The sequence below is a fragment of the Phascolarctos cinereus genome, unplaced genomic scaffold (genome assembly GCF_003287225.1).
Source record: "Phascolarctos cinereus isolate Bilbo 61053 unplaced genomic scaffold, phaCin_HiC Scaffold_726;HRSCAF=1367, whole genome shotgun sequence".
NCBI lineage: Eukaryota > Metazoa > Chordata > Mammalia > Diprotodontia > Phascolarctidae > Phascolarctos > Phascolarctos cinereus.
In genome coordinates, this window is record NW_027556098.1 from 378,930,154 (window position 1) to 378,943,741 (window position 13,588).

At 48.4% G+C, this 13,588-nt stretch overlaps 1 protein-coding gene across 3 annotated transcripts in view; it reads left to right on the forward strand.

The window, feature by feature from the left end:
* Positions 1-3,576: 3,576 nt before the first annotated feature.
* Positions 3,577-13,588, forward strand: part of RAP1GAP (RAP1 GTPase activating protein) — a 115,735-nt gene continuing 105,723 nt past the window's right edge. For all 3 annotated transcript variants that reach the window (XM_020973211.2, XM_078145616.1, XM_020973212.2), the window contains exon 1: positions 3,577-3,699. The gene's annotated coding sequence lies outside the window, so the exon portion shown is untranslated. The remainder of the gene's footprint in view (positions 3,700-13,588) is intronic.

Below are 13,588 nucleotides of genomic sequence, written 5' to 3' on the forward strand. Positions count from 1 at the left end.
CTCAGCATCCATTCATGTAAGTCTTTCCAGGTTTTTCTGAAGTCTACCTGTTCATCATTCCTTATGGCACAATGGTATTCCTCTAGTTTGTTTTAAATCCAACAACTCTGCAGGACTGTCTCAGTTAGGAGAGAGCTCAGAGGGTGTCTTGTCCAACCTGCAGCTGACCAGGAATTCTCATCGTAGCTTCCTCAGCACGTTGTTTTCCAGTCTCTGCTCAAAGACCTCCTGTGATGAAACCCTGTCATTTCCAAGGCCTCCTGTTCCACTTTGGAGATTCCCTTGCCTAACAAGGTTTGCCTTACACCCAAAAGAGATCTCCTTCCATTGCCACCTCTTGTTCTGAGGTCTACCCTCTGGGGCAAAGCAGGACAAATGTCACCCTTTTCCACATGACCAGCACCCCCATTGTGCAGACCTCAACACACGATACCCACATGTACGCATAGGCTCACACATACCGCTGCTAACTCCCACTTCTCTACCATCTCCCACATCTCTTAAAATATCAGGTGCCCAATTAGATAGATAAAACATTTATCAGGCATTTACTTATTAGATGCAATGTTCTACATAGGCCTCACACTTTTCAGAGAAGGCTGAAAAGGACCCTACTGTGGGACCTGATAGTAGAAGTAGCCAGAAGTAGAGTGGGGCCCACACTTTCCTTCCAAATGTCATTTGAAAAGTGGTAGTTACCCATGTCATACACTCTTAAACATATTTCTAAAGACCTCAGTATATGTATAAATTGCTGAAGGGGATGGAGGAGGTCACCCTCACCAAGCCCTCCCGGACTTCTGTCATATTTCTAATTGATGAATCAGTATGGATTTGATTCTGTCTTCCTAAAGTCCTAATGGGACAAGCCTAGGAGAGTCCTGGGGGAACTTACTACTTTATTATTCCATAATTACAATACCATCTCTGATTCTGACCGTTTCTTGGACCCCAGAAATTCCTACTTCCCCTAAGTCCCACTCAGGTGTGCCAGCCTGTCCCCTTTCTATAAAGGCTGTTGATAGGACCAACCTACTGGACTGTAAAGTGAAGAGTTTCTACCACCTCTCTCTCTCTCTCTCTCTCTCTCTCTCTCTCTCTCTCTCTCTCTCTCTCTCTCTCTCTCTCTCTTTCTCTCTCTCTCTCCCTCTCTTTTTGGCTAGGCAGTGGGGTTAAGTGACTTGCCCAGGGTCACACAGCTAGTAAGTGTTATGTGTGTAAGGCCGGATTTGAACTCAGGTCCTCCTGAAGCCAGGGCTGGTGCTCTATCCACTGCACCACCTAGATGCCCCTACCATATCTCTTGTAGAAGATATATTTTTTTAATCTTTATCTCAACTGAATATTTGGTCCAGCTGAGGTTGTGCACACAGTAAGTTCCAGAACATAGCCTAGTACCTGGCCTATAGTAGGCACTTAATGGTTATTGTCCTTTGTTCTCAGTGAGGACTAAAATGACATCACTGTGCCAGAGTGAAATTTCCAGGTGTCCGACTGTGGCTGATCAGCCCAATATGAGGTCAGAATGCTCTACCATAGGCGGGGCACAAATAGTCCTTGTGAACCTTTGGGGTGAATTCTCTAAATTTGCACATCTTTTCCTTTGCCCTGTTTCAATTCTGCTTTGCTCATAGAGCACAGCACCTTTTCTGATGAGGGCACATCATGCTGGGCAGTCCTGTGCCAGTGTCTCTCACGTCACACAATCAATTCCAAAGTTCTTAAATTAAGAGAGACCTTGGGAGTGTCCTTGTATCACTTCTTCTGACCACCACGTGAATGCTTGCCCTGTGTGAGTTTTCCATAAAATAGTCTTTTTGACAAGCATACCTTTTGTGTTGAAACAACGTGGCCTGCCCATTGGAGTTGCCCTCTCTGAAACAGAGTTTGAATGCTTGGCAGTTTAGTTCTAGTAAGTACCTCATCGTCTGGTATCTTATCCTACCAGGTGATGTTCAGAATCTTCCTGAGACAATTGAGATGGAAGCAATTCAGTTTTCTGGCTTGGCTCTGGTATACTGTCCAGGTTTCATGGGCATACAACAACCTTGTTATCAATGGATACATCCTTGGAAAGTATACTACCAAGGTAAATGAACTTATCCACAGCATTCAAAATTCCATTGGCTGTAACTGATGGTTCTGCATATGGATGATGCAGTGGCAGAGGCTGACAGAGCACCTGTGTTTTCTTGGTGTTAATTGTTAGGCCAAAATTAGCTCAAGTAGCAGAGAATCGATCCATACTTTGTTGCATCTCAGCTTCAGAGGCTGCATTGAGTGCCCAATCATCTGCAAAGAGAAAATCATGCACCAGCACTCCCTCCACTTTGGTCTTGGCTTGAAGCCTTTTCAAGTTGAAGAATTTAGCATCAGTGCGGTAGCTGACCTTCATGCCGTGTTCCTCCTCATTGAAAGCCTTTGAAAACATGGCTGAAAACGTCATGCTAATAAATGTGTATTGACTGATTGACTTAATAAATGTTTGTTGAATGAACGCATCAAAATCTACAGAGGCAGCTGGGTAGAGGGGAGAGAATGCTGGGCTTGAGAGTTAGGAAGACCCAGGATTCAGATTCTGTCTCTGCTACTCACTAGCCGGTGAGCAAGCCCAAGCCAGTCTCTGATCCTCAGTTTCTCCTTTGTACCTAGCCCACAGGATTGTAAAGAGAGAATATGCATAAGGTGTTTGGCAAACCATAGAGCACTATACAAATTTCAGCTCTTATTACTACAGGCTGATTAATGGCCAGGTCTCTGCTTCCCAATCCCCAAATCCTTCCATTGAGGTTTCGTGTGACGGGACCAGGGCTTCCCCCAGGGCCCCATAGGTATGCCTGTCAGACTTGTTAAAAGGTTTCATAGGGTTAAACTCAAGAGTTCAGCCACTTCCAGGGGGCCAAAGAGAGGCTTGGGCTGGGGAGTCCCACATAACTGTTCCACATCTTCCATTCAGTAGCTGAATGACCTTGGGTGTCTCGTAGATCATGGGACCCGTCCAGCTCCTTCATTTCACAAGAGGGAACCAAGGCCCACAGGGGAGGGGATGAGGTGGTAAACAGCGGAGGCTGGCTTCCTCTCACTCCACAGCTAGCAGCCCTTTCCCCACTGCACTACACTGTCTCATAATTCGGCCTAAAAGTCAGATGTGAGAACCTCCCACACCCCCTCGCCCAATACAGCGCCGTTCCTTCCCCTGCTCCTAAGACCTCAGTCTCTTCATCGGTAAAATGGGGAGAATTCTCAGAATGGGAGAGGGGGTTGGAGGGAGCCTCAAATGTGAGATGGGGAAGACGATTCTGCAGGTGGGAGTCCGCAGGATTCGGAGGCTGGGGGCTGGATCTGAGGACCCGAGGAGGGGGGAGGTTAGGGGCGCTGCACACTGTGCTTCTCTGCCGCTGCCCGCCGCTGAGGGATATGTGGTGCGAGGTTGGGGGGGGGATGTAGAAGATGCTCTATGCTCGGGCTCCGCAGTGAGGGGAGGGGGGGCGGCGCAAAGAGAGGAGCGCTCTGCAGCCACGTGACACTCCTCCCTCCCCCTCCTCCTCTGCTCCCCCCCCCAACTGCAGCGGCGGTGGCAGCGGCAGCGGCGGGGAGCAGCAGTGGGAGCGGAGCTGCTTCCAACTGGGGCTGCTGCGGCCACCACCGGAGCCGAGAGGAGCGGAGGGAGCCCCGCGCGCCCTCCCCCAGGCCCTGCGGGTGAGTGGGCACCCCCTGCCCGGGCCCAGGCCCGGGGCGGGGGTGGGAGGTGTGCGCGGGGAGGGCGCAGAGAGGGACAGGGAGGGAAGGATGCGCGGCGCGATCCCCGCGCCCCCAGCCCCAGCAGGCACCTGCCTGACTCTCCCCTCCCCCTCGGCCGGCCCAGACCCTTCGGCGCCTGCCTGAGGCTGAGGGCCGCGCGCAGGTGGCCCCCGGCGGCGACAGCAAAGGCGGGGTGCCCGCGGGCAGAGGGCCAGGTTCCTGAAGGGCATGGGGAGGCTGCAGCGGAGGCAGGAGACACTGGGTGCCCCCTGCCAAGGGCTGGGCTCCGGCCCCCTATTGGGAGGGCTGGGGTTACTCTCCTTCTGCTCCCACCCCACCCCCACTCCCCGTGACTCAGGGCGGGGGCTCCTGTGGTCAGGCCCTTTTGGGAAGCGGGGCTCTCCTCACCCCTCCCAAGGCTGCCCCTTCCGGGGCCAGTGGGTAAGCGATCAGCTCGGTGTCTTCTGCTTCTGTCCCCGGGGGGGGGGGACCAGCGGGACTCTAAGGACTCCTTGGGAATTTACAACGTGCTTTGTGTCAGGCGCAAGGTAACATGCCCCCTCGGAGTCACCTGGGGGCTGACATACCCTCAGTTCTCCCTCAGCCCTCCTCTCCATTTCTTCAGCTCCGTGCCTGTGGTAGGTGGCCTGCCAGACAGTGGGGAGTGGCTGAGGGGATCTGTCCCGGGCTCGCCTGTTGGCATCATCACGCACCATCCAGTCTGGGTGACCCCAGAGTCCTTGTTACAAGTCCTGTAATGGGGCCTTCACAGGCAGGAGGAGAGAGCGCCCCAACAGTGCCCTTGGAGACTGTCCCAGACTGACTGTCCTCTGTCCTCTAAGGGCAGAGGCAGCTGGACTGGGTGATAGAGAACTGGTATGTGGTGGGAGAAGGGCTCTTAGGGATGCTGATGGACCCCTCCAGGGCAGCTCTGAGACAGGTCTGAGGGAGCCTTGGCTTAGAGGAAGGCAGTGGGCATTGGAGGATGGGGAAGGGCTGCTTCCATCCCAAGAAATAGTGGAAAGATTGCATGTTTATGGATAAGGAAGATCTGAGTTCAAGTCTGCTCAGCTACTATATGTGATCTTTGAGCCCAGTTTTTTTCACCTGAGTTTGTTGCACTAGGTAATTTCTAAGGTTCCTTCCAGCTTTAAAAACTGATTTTTCTTTTGCTTCCTTCCACAAGACATAGAGAGCCCCTATTCCTTCTCCAGGGCAGCTTTCTCCCCAAACCCCACCAATCTTCCCAGGACCTTCGGGAATTTTGAGAGGAATGTTGTCTCAGGTGCTTGGACAGGTGGTCCCCTAGAAGGCTGTGGGCAGAGGAGACTAAGAGGAGAAAGCTTCCATGGTCAGGAAATGTCTGTCAGGAGCTATCTGGCTCACCAAATGCAGGAGGTGATGGTGGGCTACAAGAAGAGGGCCTGGGCTGGGGAAGTCGGCAGAGCTCTCTGGAAGAGAAGGGTGGGCAAAGAACAGATCAGATCTTAGAGCCTCCAACCCTGGAGATACTGTCCTAGGTATCTCAATGCCAATGGATAATTGGGGGCAGAGGGTTGGACTAGGTGACTTTTGAGGTCACAGGATGTGGAGCTGGAAGAGACTTAGGAAGTCATGTACTCCAATCCCCTCATTTTACTTATGGGATAACTAAAGATCAGAGAGGGTTAGTGATTTGCCTAGAGTCACACAGCTAGTAAATGGAAAATTTGGAGTTCAAACCCAGTTCCCCATTCTACAAATGCAGTGTTCTTTCCATTCCATCAGGCTGTTGTCTTCTGTGTGTCTAGGAATAATAATACCTTATACTTTTGCTAGTATTGTAAGTTTATAAATTACTTTCCTCACAACCATCCTATGATGATTCCTTACTCAGGCTCAGGCAGTATTATCTTCATTTCACAGATGAGGAAACTGAGGCTTAGAGAGATTAAGTCATTTAGGCCCACGTAAGTGGAGGACCTGGGGACTTGAATTGGGGTATCTCCAGACTGCTTCTGCTATATCAAGTATCCTAAGATAGACCTTTGACCTGGAAAGAAGTAAAATAAAGATGGGGTCAGGTATAATATGAATCTCTCCCCTCTCCTGACCACCCAATCCCCACCACATCCCCCTTCCTGGCTCTCAATTTGTCAGAGATAGGGAGTTTGATCAATTTTCCCCCACCTCATATGGGAGTCTCTTAGGAGCCTAGGAGCACCCCGCAGATGAGGGTAATCAGTACCCACCCCCATGGGTCACCCTGTCGGAGCTCTATTAGGGGGCTCCTTCTCTTCCCTTCTAGCCCAGGGAAGTTTGGCTGAGCTTACAGTAGCTAATATTGGTCACCAGCTTTCTTCCCTTCTCAACTCTGTGCCAGGCTTGTTAGTTAGAGCTGGGGAGGAGAGGGGGAGATAGAGCAATTTAGCTGTAGGGTGGGTGGGGGCATCGGGACTTAAGTCTGGAGCTCTACCAGCCCAGTGGGCACTTGATGATTAGACCTCAAAGTAGAGGACCTAGTTACCATCTTGGTGGCCTAACTATTACCCTCCTCCTACCCATCTTCTCCTCCTCCCTTTGAAAGGTTCTGCTAAAAAAGCAAAAAAAAAAAAAACCCAAATTGGAAAAAAGTTGGGGCAGCTAGGTGGCGCAATGGATAGAGCACCGGCCCTGAAGTCAGGAGGACCTGAGTTCAAATCCAGCCTCAGACCAAACACTTGACACTTACTAGCTGTGTGACCCTGGGCAAGTTACTTAACCCCAATTACCTAAAAAGGCAAAAAAAAATTGAAAGGTTCTGGGCCCTGGAGGCTCTTTCCTGTTCCTGAACCCATATATCCTTGAGGTCTTCATCTCTGTGGTCCCTGTCATCCGACTGAGGCAGACTCAGGGGAGATGGGAAGGCCATAACTGGCTTATTTCCCTCCCAGCTTGGGCATTAAGATACTGGCCAAGCCAGTTAACCTGAGCCCCAGTTTCCTCATCTGAAAAAGGGGATAATAATACTTGCCCTACCTACCCCCACAGGGTCCTTGTGAGGAAAGAGCTTTGTAAATCTTTATGCAGTACAGAAATGGGGACTGTCATTATTAGTTTACCATTATTTTTACAATCTTTTTCTTATGCTTAGTGGAGTAGGTGGTCTCCTTCTCAGGCCCCTGTTCTGTGCTTTCACAGAAGAGAGCTCTGCCCTTCTGGGGGCCCAAAACAATGCTACAATTGACATCCTCTCTGCTTCTTCCAGTACTACTGTCCTGTTTCCCCTGTCTTTCACCATTGCAGTATCATAGTCTCTTGAGGGCAGGGACTATCTCATTTTTTTTGCTTAATATAAGGTGTTTAATACAAGCCTGTTAAACTGAATTAAGCTTAATTGCCTGTCCCTCTGGGCAGCCCCTGAAATGGACTTGCAGCAGTTGGGGTGGAGGGGTCTGGTCTCCATGGCCCCACTGCCCTTCCTCATCTGACCTGATTCATTTGTTCTTTGGAGCTGATGGGAACAGATAAGGCCTGAGGACTCTCAAGGTGGGATAGCCTCAGGGGCTGGCTGCAGCAGCCCATCTCGGCTCTGCTGTTAGATGCAGACATACACGTACATGTATATGCACATGCATGCAGTCCCAGATGCAAGAACAGATTCACATACAGAAGCAGCTGCAGACAGACACCTGCATGCATAACAAGTCTGAGTGTGTAGGAGCCTGTTGATGCTGCAACACAAATAGACCTGTACACACATGCATATGTGTGCCTGCACATGGGCAGAGAGGATTTCTCTCTCTCTCTCTCTCTCTCTCTCTCTCTCTCTCTCTCTCTCTTTCTCTCTCTCTCTCTCTCACACACACACACACACACACACACAGATGTGAATGTGCATCTGCACACATAGAGACAGAACATAAGTATGTATGCACCTACCAGTCTGCTCTCACACACACACACACACACACACACACACACAGTGCCAGTGCACAGGTACACACATTTACCCAGAGCCTAGTCAGAGCCTGGCACAAAGGAGATCTGTAATCAATGGTGCTGATTGACTGATCGATTGATTTACACATCAGTTGCGTTCCATTCAGCAAACAAAGCTGTGATAGGTCAGACCCTGTGCTTGGGGCTGGAGAGCACACACACACACACACACACACACACACACACACACACACACACACACACCCTGCCCTGCTCATCACAAAGGCAGGCACACATACCACATCTTTGTGATCACAGATGTGCTGACTCAGACATGCACAGGGGTCAGCTTCCCCTCACCTTTGCTATAGAAGGCCCTGTGGTTCTAGCGGCAGCCTCTTCCTCTCTGCTTCCATCTCTGGGCTGGCTTGCAGCTAGCTGACTGTTTTGCCCTTCAGATGGAACCTCTCTCTTCTCTTTCATGGGGAGGCAGGGTGGCCAGCTGGAAAGAACCTAGCATTTGGAGCCAAATGACCTAATTTTGAATTCTGGCTGTGCTTCTTACTAGCTATGGAAAGTCACTTCACCTGTTGGCCCCACGTTTTTCATATGTAAAGTGGAGTGTGAGAGTTGGATTAGGTTATCTCCCTAGGCCCTTCCAACTCTAAACTCTGTGTATGATCCAAATATGACTTGGAACAAGTAGCTTCTTTTCTCTGGAGCTGTGTAATGATGATGATGATGATGATACACCGTTCTTTAGCACCTTAAGGTTCATAGTACTTTCCTCAGAACAGTTCTCTGGGGTATATAGTAAAGTATTATTATGATCTTTTTATAGAGGAGGAAAGAGAGGTTAGGAGGTGATTTGCCCACTGTCACACATCCAGGAAAGTGTCAAGAGCCAGGCCTCAAATCCATGGGGAGCCACTTCCCCAGCCTGTCTTTTCCAGAGGAGTGGTGAAGGGTTTGGAGTCTGAGAAAGAAGAGCATCCTGGCTGAACAATTGTAGGTGGCTCAGTGGTTAGAGCTCTGGGCCTGGGAGTCAGGAAGACCTGAGTTCTAAATCTGGCCTCAGACACTTACTAGTTGTGTGACCCTGGGCAAGTCACTTAACCTCTTTTGTTTGCCTTCTCCAATGGAGAAGGAAAGGGCAAACCACTCCAGTATCTTTGCCAAGAAAATCTCATGGACAGCATGGTCCATGGGTTCATAAAGAGTCAGACACAGCTGAACAACAACAAAAAGAATAGGGCCGCTCAGGTCTAGCTAAGGCTAGAGGTACAGTAGTGAGGATGGGGTTGCCTTGGTTATCTTCTTGCTGTTGGGAAAACTGGCTGCATCCCCACTTCCAGATGGGGGGCTGTTGGTCCTCTCCCCTCCCTCTTCAGGCCTTCCCCCACCAGACACAGAGAGCAGCCACCTGTACCAAGGAAAAGGGGCCATCATTATCCTTGGACTTCAATTCTATCATCTTCCCTAAGGGTCCCAAACAGAAAGGGGGTTTCCAGCCCAGGGGAAGGGGCTGTAAGATTTTGTGTTTACATCACTTTGAGTATTTTCATCCCCAAGTGTGCACTATTTTTAGGGCAGTGACTCAAGCAGAGAGAAGGAAAAGCAGAAAAGGAAGGAGGCCTGGGTGGGGAGTTTATAGGTTCAGAGGATTTACAGCTGGAAGGGACCTTTGAGATAATATTGTCCATCCAGAGAAACTGTGTGACCCTGGGCAAGTCACTTAACCCTATTTGCCTCAGTTTCCTCATCTGTAAAATGAGGTGGAGAAGGAAATAACAAACCACTTTAGTATCTCTGCCAAGAAAACCCCAAATGGGATCACAAAGAGGCACTGGACAACCACAAAAAAGGGAGGTGAGCTGGCTGAAGTGGCACAGTTAAGTGGCAGAAGCAGAGTATATTCCAGGAATGTCATTGCTGCAACTTGGGCTGCTCAGGACCAGATTAGTCAGATCTGGAGGTGTGTGAGGCCAGATGGGGTTCTAGGTCTCATTCTCAGGGAGTTCTAGCCTCCCATGCTCCCAAAGTCTCCCTGATGGGAATGTGGCTTGGGTTGCCTTGGCTCGGCACCTGTTGGACATATTGACTGCATTTAACACAGAAGGCAAAAGATTCAGCAATTTGGAAGTTGAAACAGCGAAAATAGCATCTCCACTTTCTGTGGCATTTCCTAGCCTGTAAAGTCAAGTCAGTCAGTCAGTAAGCAAGCATTTATTAAGTAGGCAGCTAGGTGGTCCAGGATATAGAGTGCTGGATCTGGAGTCAGGAAGACCTGAATTCAAATCTGTCCTCAGATGCTATTACTGTGATTCTAGGCAAGTCACTCTGTTTGCCTCAGTCTTCTTATCTGTAAAATGGGGATAATAATAGCACCTACCTCCCTATTTGTGAGGATAAAATGAGATAGTATTTGTAAAGCACTTTACAAACCTTAAAGTGATGTATAAATGATGATGATGATGATGGTGTGCCTACTGTGTGCCAGGTGCTATGATTTCCCTTTGAAGGGCCTAGAGAAGGCAGGAAAGTAAAGCTTAGAGAGGGAAAGTAGAATGCTTACAATCAAACAACTAGTGAATTTTGGGGTTGACTAGAACTCAGGTCTTTTGGGTTTGGGTCAGAGCTCTTCTATATCACAATACTCCAGGGGCATTGTGATGAGGGCTTTCTGCTTCTATTTCTTTCTTTACTCCCACTGCTCAAAGGTGTCATGACTTATTCCAGTCTGCCAGCCAGTGAGTAGAGGAGAGAGTCTAAAACCCACGTCTTGGGTCATTCCACTCCATTCCATGCCACAGCATCATTTAGGTCACCTGATAACTCCACTTGTCCTAAGGATTCCTTTCCGCCTCAGAGGTGGCTTCCTAACACATGAACACCCTATCTGGGGTGAAGGCAGTGCTGATGAAGTTAGTTCATCAACTTTTTGTTAAACTTGTCCAGTTGGAGGGCTCTGGACTTGCTTTATCTGTGTTTCTCTGCCAGGCCATCCCATCATCCCCTCTTAGAAAAGAGCACTAGGAAGGTGAGTGATATGGCCAGGAAATGTGGCTTGGGAGGAAGGAGGAATGGAGATTCCTTAGGCACTTGGAGAAAGTGTCACTGAAAGCCCAAGATTCATGCTTTGATGTTCTTCAATCAGTAAGTCCTATCCAGCTCTGACATTTTATATTCTTTTGGACTTTATTTTTAAAAATGTGTTTTTATTCATTTCATTGGGCAGCTAGGTGGTGCAGTGGATAGAGTGCTGGCCTGAAGTGAGACTCATCTTCTGAGTTCAAATCCGGCCTCAGATACTTACTAGTTGTGTGACCCTGGGCAAGTCACTAAATTCTGCCTTAGTTCCTCATCTGTAAAATGAGCTGGAGAAGGAAATGGCAAACCACTCCAGTATCTTTGCCAGGAAAACTTCGAATGGGGTCATGAAGAATCAGATATGACTGAAACAACTGAACAAGAACAACAACATTTATTTCATTAAATCTTTCCCAATTTAATGTAAAAAATTTGTAACAATCATTAACAAAATTTGGAATTCCAAAAAAAAAATTTGGAGTTCCAAATTCTCTCCCTCCCTTTCACTCCTCCCCACCCATTGAGAGGGCAAGCAAGTTGATATTGATTATCCATGTGAAGTCATGCAAAACATTTCCATATCAACCATGACATTCTGTATTCTAAGATCTCTTCAAGCATTCTGTATTCTCAGGGCCCTCCATGTTCTGACATTCTATGTTCTAAAACTCTTTCCCACTCTAACAGTCTATGTTCTTATGTCCTTGATAGCTCTGATATTCAGGCTCTTCCTATCGCTGACATGTTTCAAGGTCCAGTCTAGCTCTGTAATCCTCTTCTAAGAGCTTTTCTAGCTGCCTAAAGTGGAGGGAGCATGCTGGAGAGACCTTAGATTTGAGATCTGTAAGCTCCATGATCTCAGTGAACCTCTGAAGGATTATCTTCCATTTGAAGATGGCAGGATGTGAGAAGCAGCAGATTTTCATGAGAGGAGAGATTGATAGGGAAGGAGGGGGTAGGGAAGGGTGTTGTTACGGCTGGTCAGAGCCTATGACAGGCTGGGTTAGGCTAAAGAACATCCTCCCCCTCAACTCTGCTTTAGTGTTTACAGTACACACACACACACACACACACACACACACACACACACACTTAAATATCACGTATGGTGCATCTGGGCCACTGAGAAAGTTTACGTAAGGGAAGGAGAGTGCAAAGGATCTATAAGAAGATGGTAGAGAATGAAAACAGGAAGGACTCCTGTTTCTTCTCTGCACTTTGGTCAGCTGGGCTGAACCAGGGAGCCCAGTGGCTGTCCTGAGGCCAAGAGACCAAGGTCTTAAGTGTCATTCAGTATAATTATATGAGACAGTTGGGTCTCTAATGTCCTTTACCAATCTAATATTTTATGTTCCCACATTCTATGTTCTTAGGTTCCTAATAGGTCTTAAATCTCTCCTCTCTCTCTCTCTCTCTCTCTCTCTCTCTCTCTCTCTGTGTGTGTGTGTGTGTGTGTGTGTAACTTGTATAGGTGTTGTTTGTGGGGAGGTAAGGAGATTGTTCCTGTTTATTAGGGAACAGGGACAGGTACTTTGAGTAGGTATTTGCATTGTGTTCAGGGTGCAGGTGTTTCATTGTTGCTACCTTATTACTTTGAAGTATTGGTCGGCAGGGGTCTCTAAATGATTCCAGGGTGTAATGAAGATGGTTTGATCTTGGTTGATCTCAGAAAAATGTGGTACTCTTCGATTGGGAGAGGGCCTTAACTAAGTGATATGCGAAACAGACACTTGCAAACCAGAGCTTCATGTGCATTGCCATAGTGCTGTGTGTGTGTTGGGATGGAGATGTTAGGATTAGATTATTCTTCTGCTTGAGTAGAATTTCCTCCCCTAGAGTGTGCTGTCCAAGGTCCTGAAACCTTGGCTGTCCATTTACTGTGTAGTTCCTATCCTGGCCAGCAGAGGGCTGCCCCACACCGTTGTCCAGCATTTGGCACAGGTGGGAAGGTGAAAGGGGAAGGAAATCCCAAAAAACTGGGCTCAGATTTTGATATGTAGAGAGTAATGCCCCTGAAATAGCTATTCAGAAGTTGGGGGTAGGGAGTGGGGAACAAGTCCACCAAGTATGGGGTATATTTAATGGTTTATAAAGTCACTGAATGTTAGAGAACCCTTAGAATATAGACAATCATAGCTTTAATGAACTTTGGAACATAGAATTTCAGAGGTAGAAGTGATCTTAAAACATAGAACGTGAGGAGGGAAATGTCGTACTGCTTGAGACTTTGATCCCTGGAGAGTCAGACCAATTCTGCTCCTAGGCACTCTGGCTTAGCTCAACTGTCCCCAGAGGATGGTCAGGGATGGGCATAGCACAGAGGGGGTCCCGGCTTCTCTGAAGTTCTGTAGTCCAGCTCTGTATCCTTGTTGATAGTTGTAGTTTGCTTGCTTGATGGCATGTTTCCAGCCCCAGTGCTATGTGGGAAACATCTCTGATTCTGCCCTTTGCCCTTCCTGTGGCTGCAGCAATTGTAACCCACAAAACACCCTCATCAGCCCCAGAGGAGCCCATTTTGTTCTCTCTTTCCTTTTTTACTTCCTGCTTGTTGACTGGGGGTGTGTGTGTGTGTGTGTGTGTGTGTGTGTGTGTGTGTGTGTGTGTGTTTAGCGTGCGTGGGCTTGATGTGTGTATGTACTTCTGTGTTTACGTGGCAGGGGTGCATAAAGACCCAGAGTTGTTTTTCTGCTTAGGTAATCTCAGGGGTCCTGTTTCTTTAGGAATGGGTGGGAAAGTACTTGGGGACAGAGAACATACATGGGGACAACATGGAAGGGTGTTCATTTTGAACCGTTTTGGCCCTCGAGGATGGGCCTTTATGTTACCAAGGATACCTGACGAAGCTTGATTGATTTCC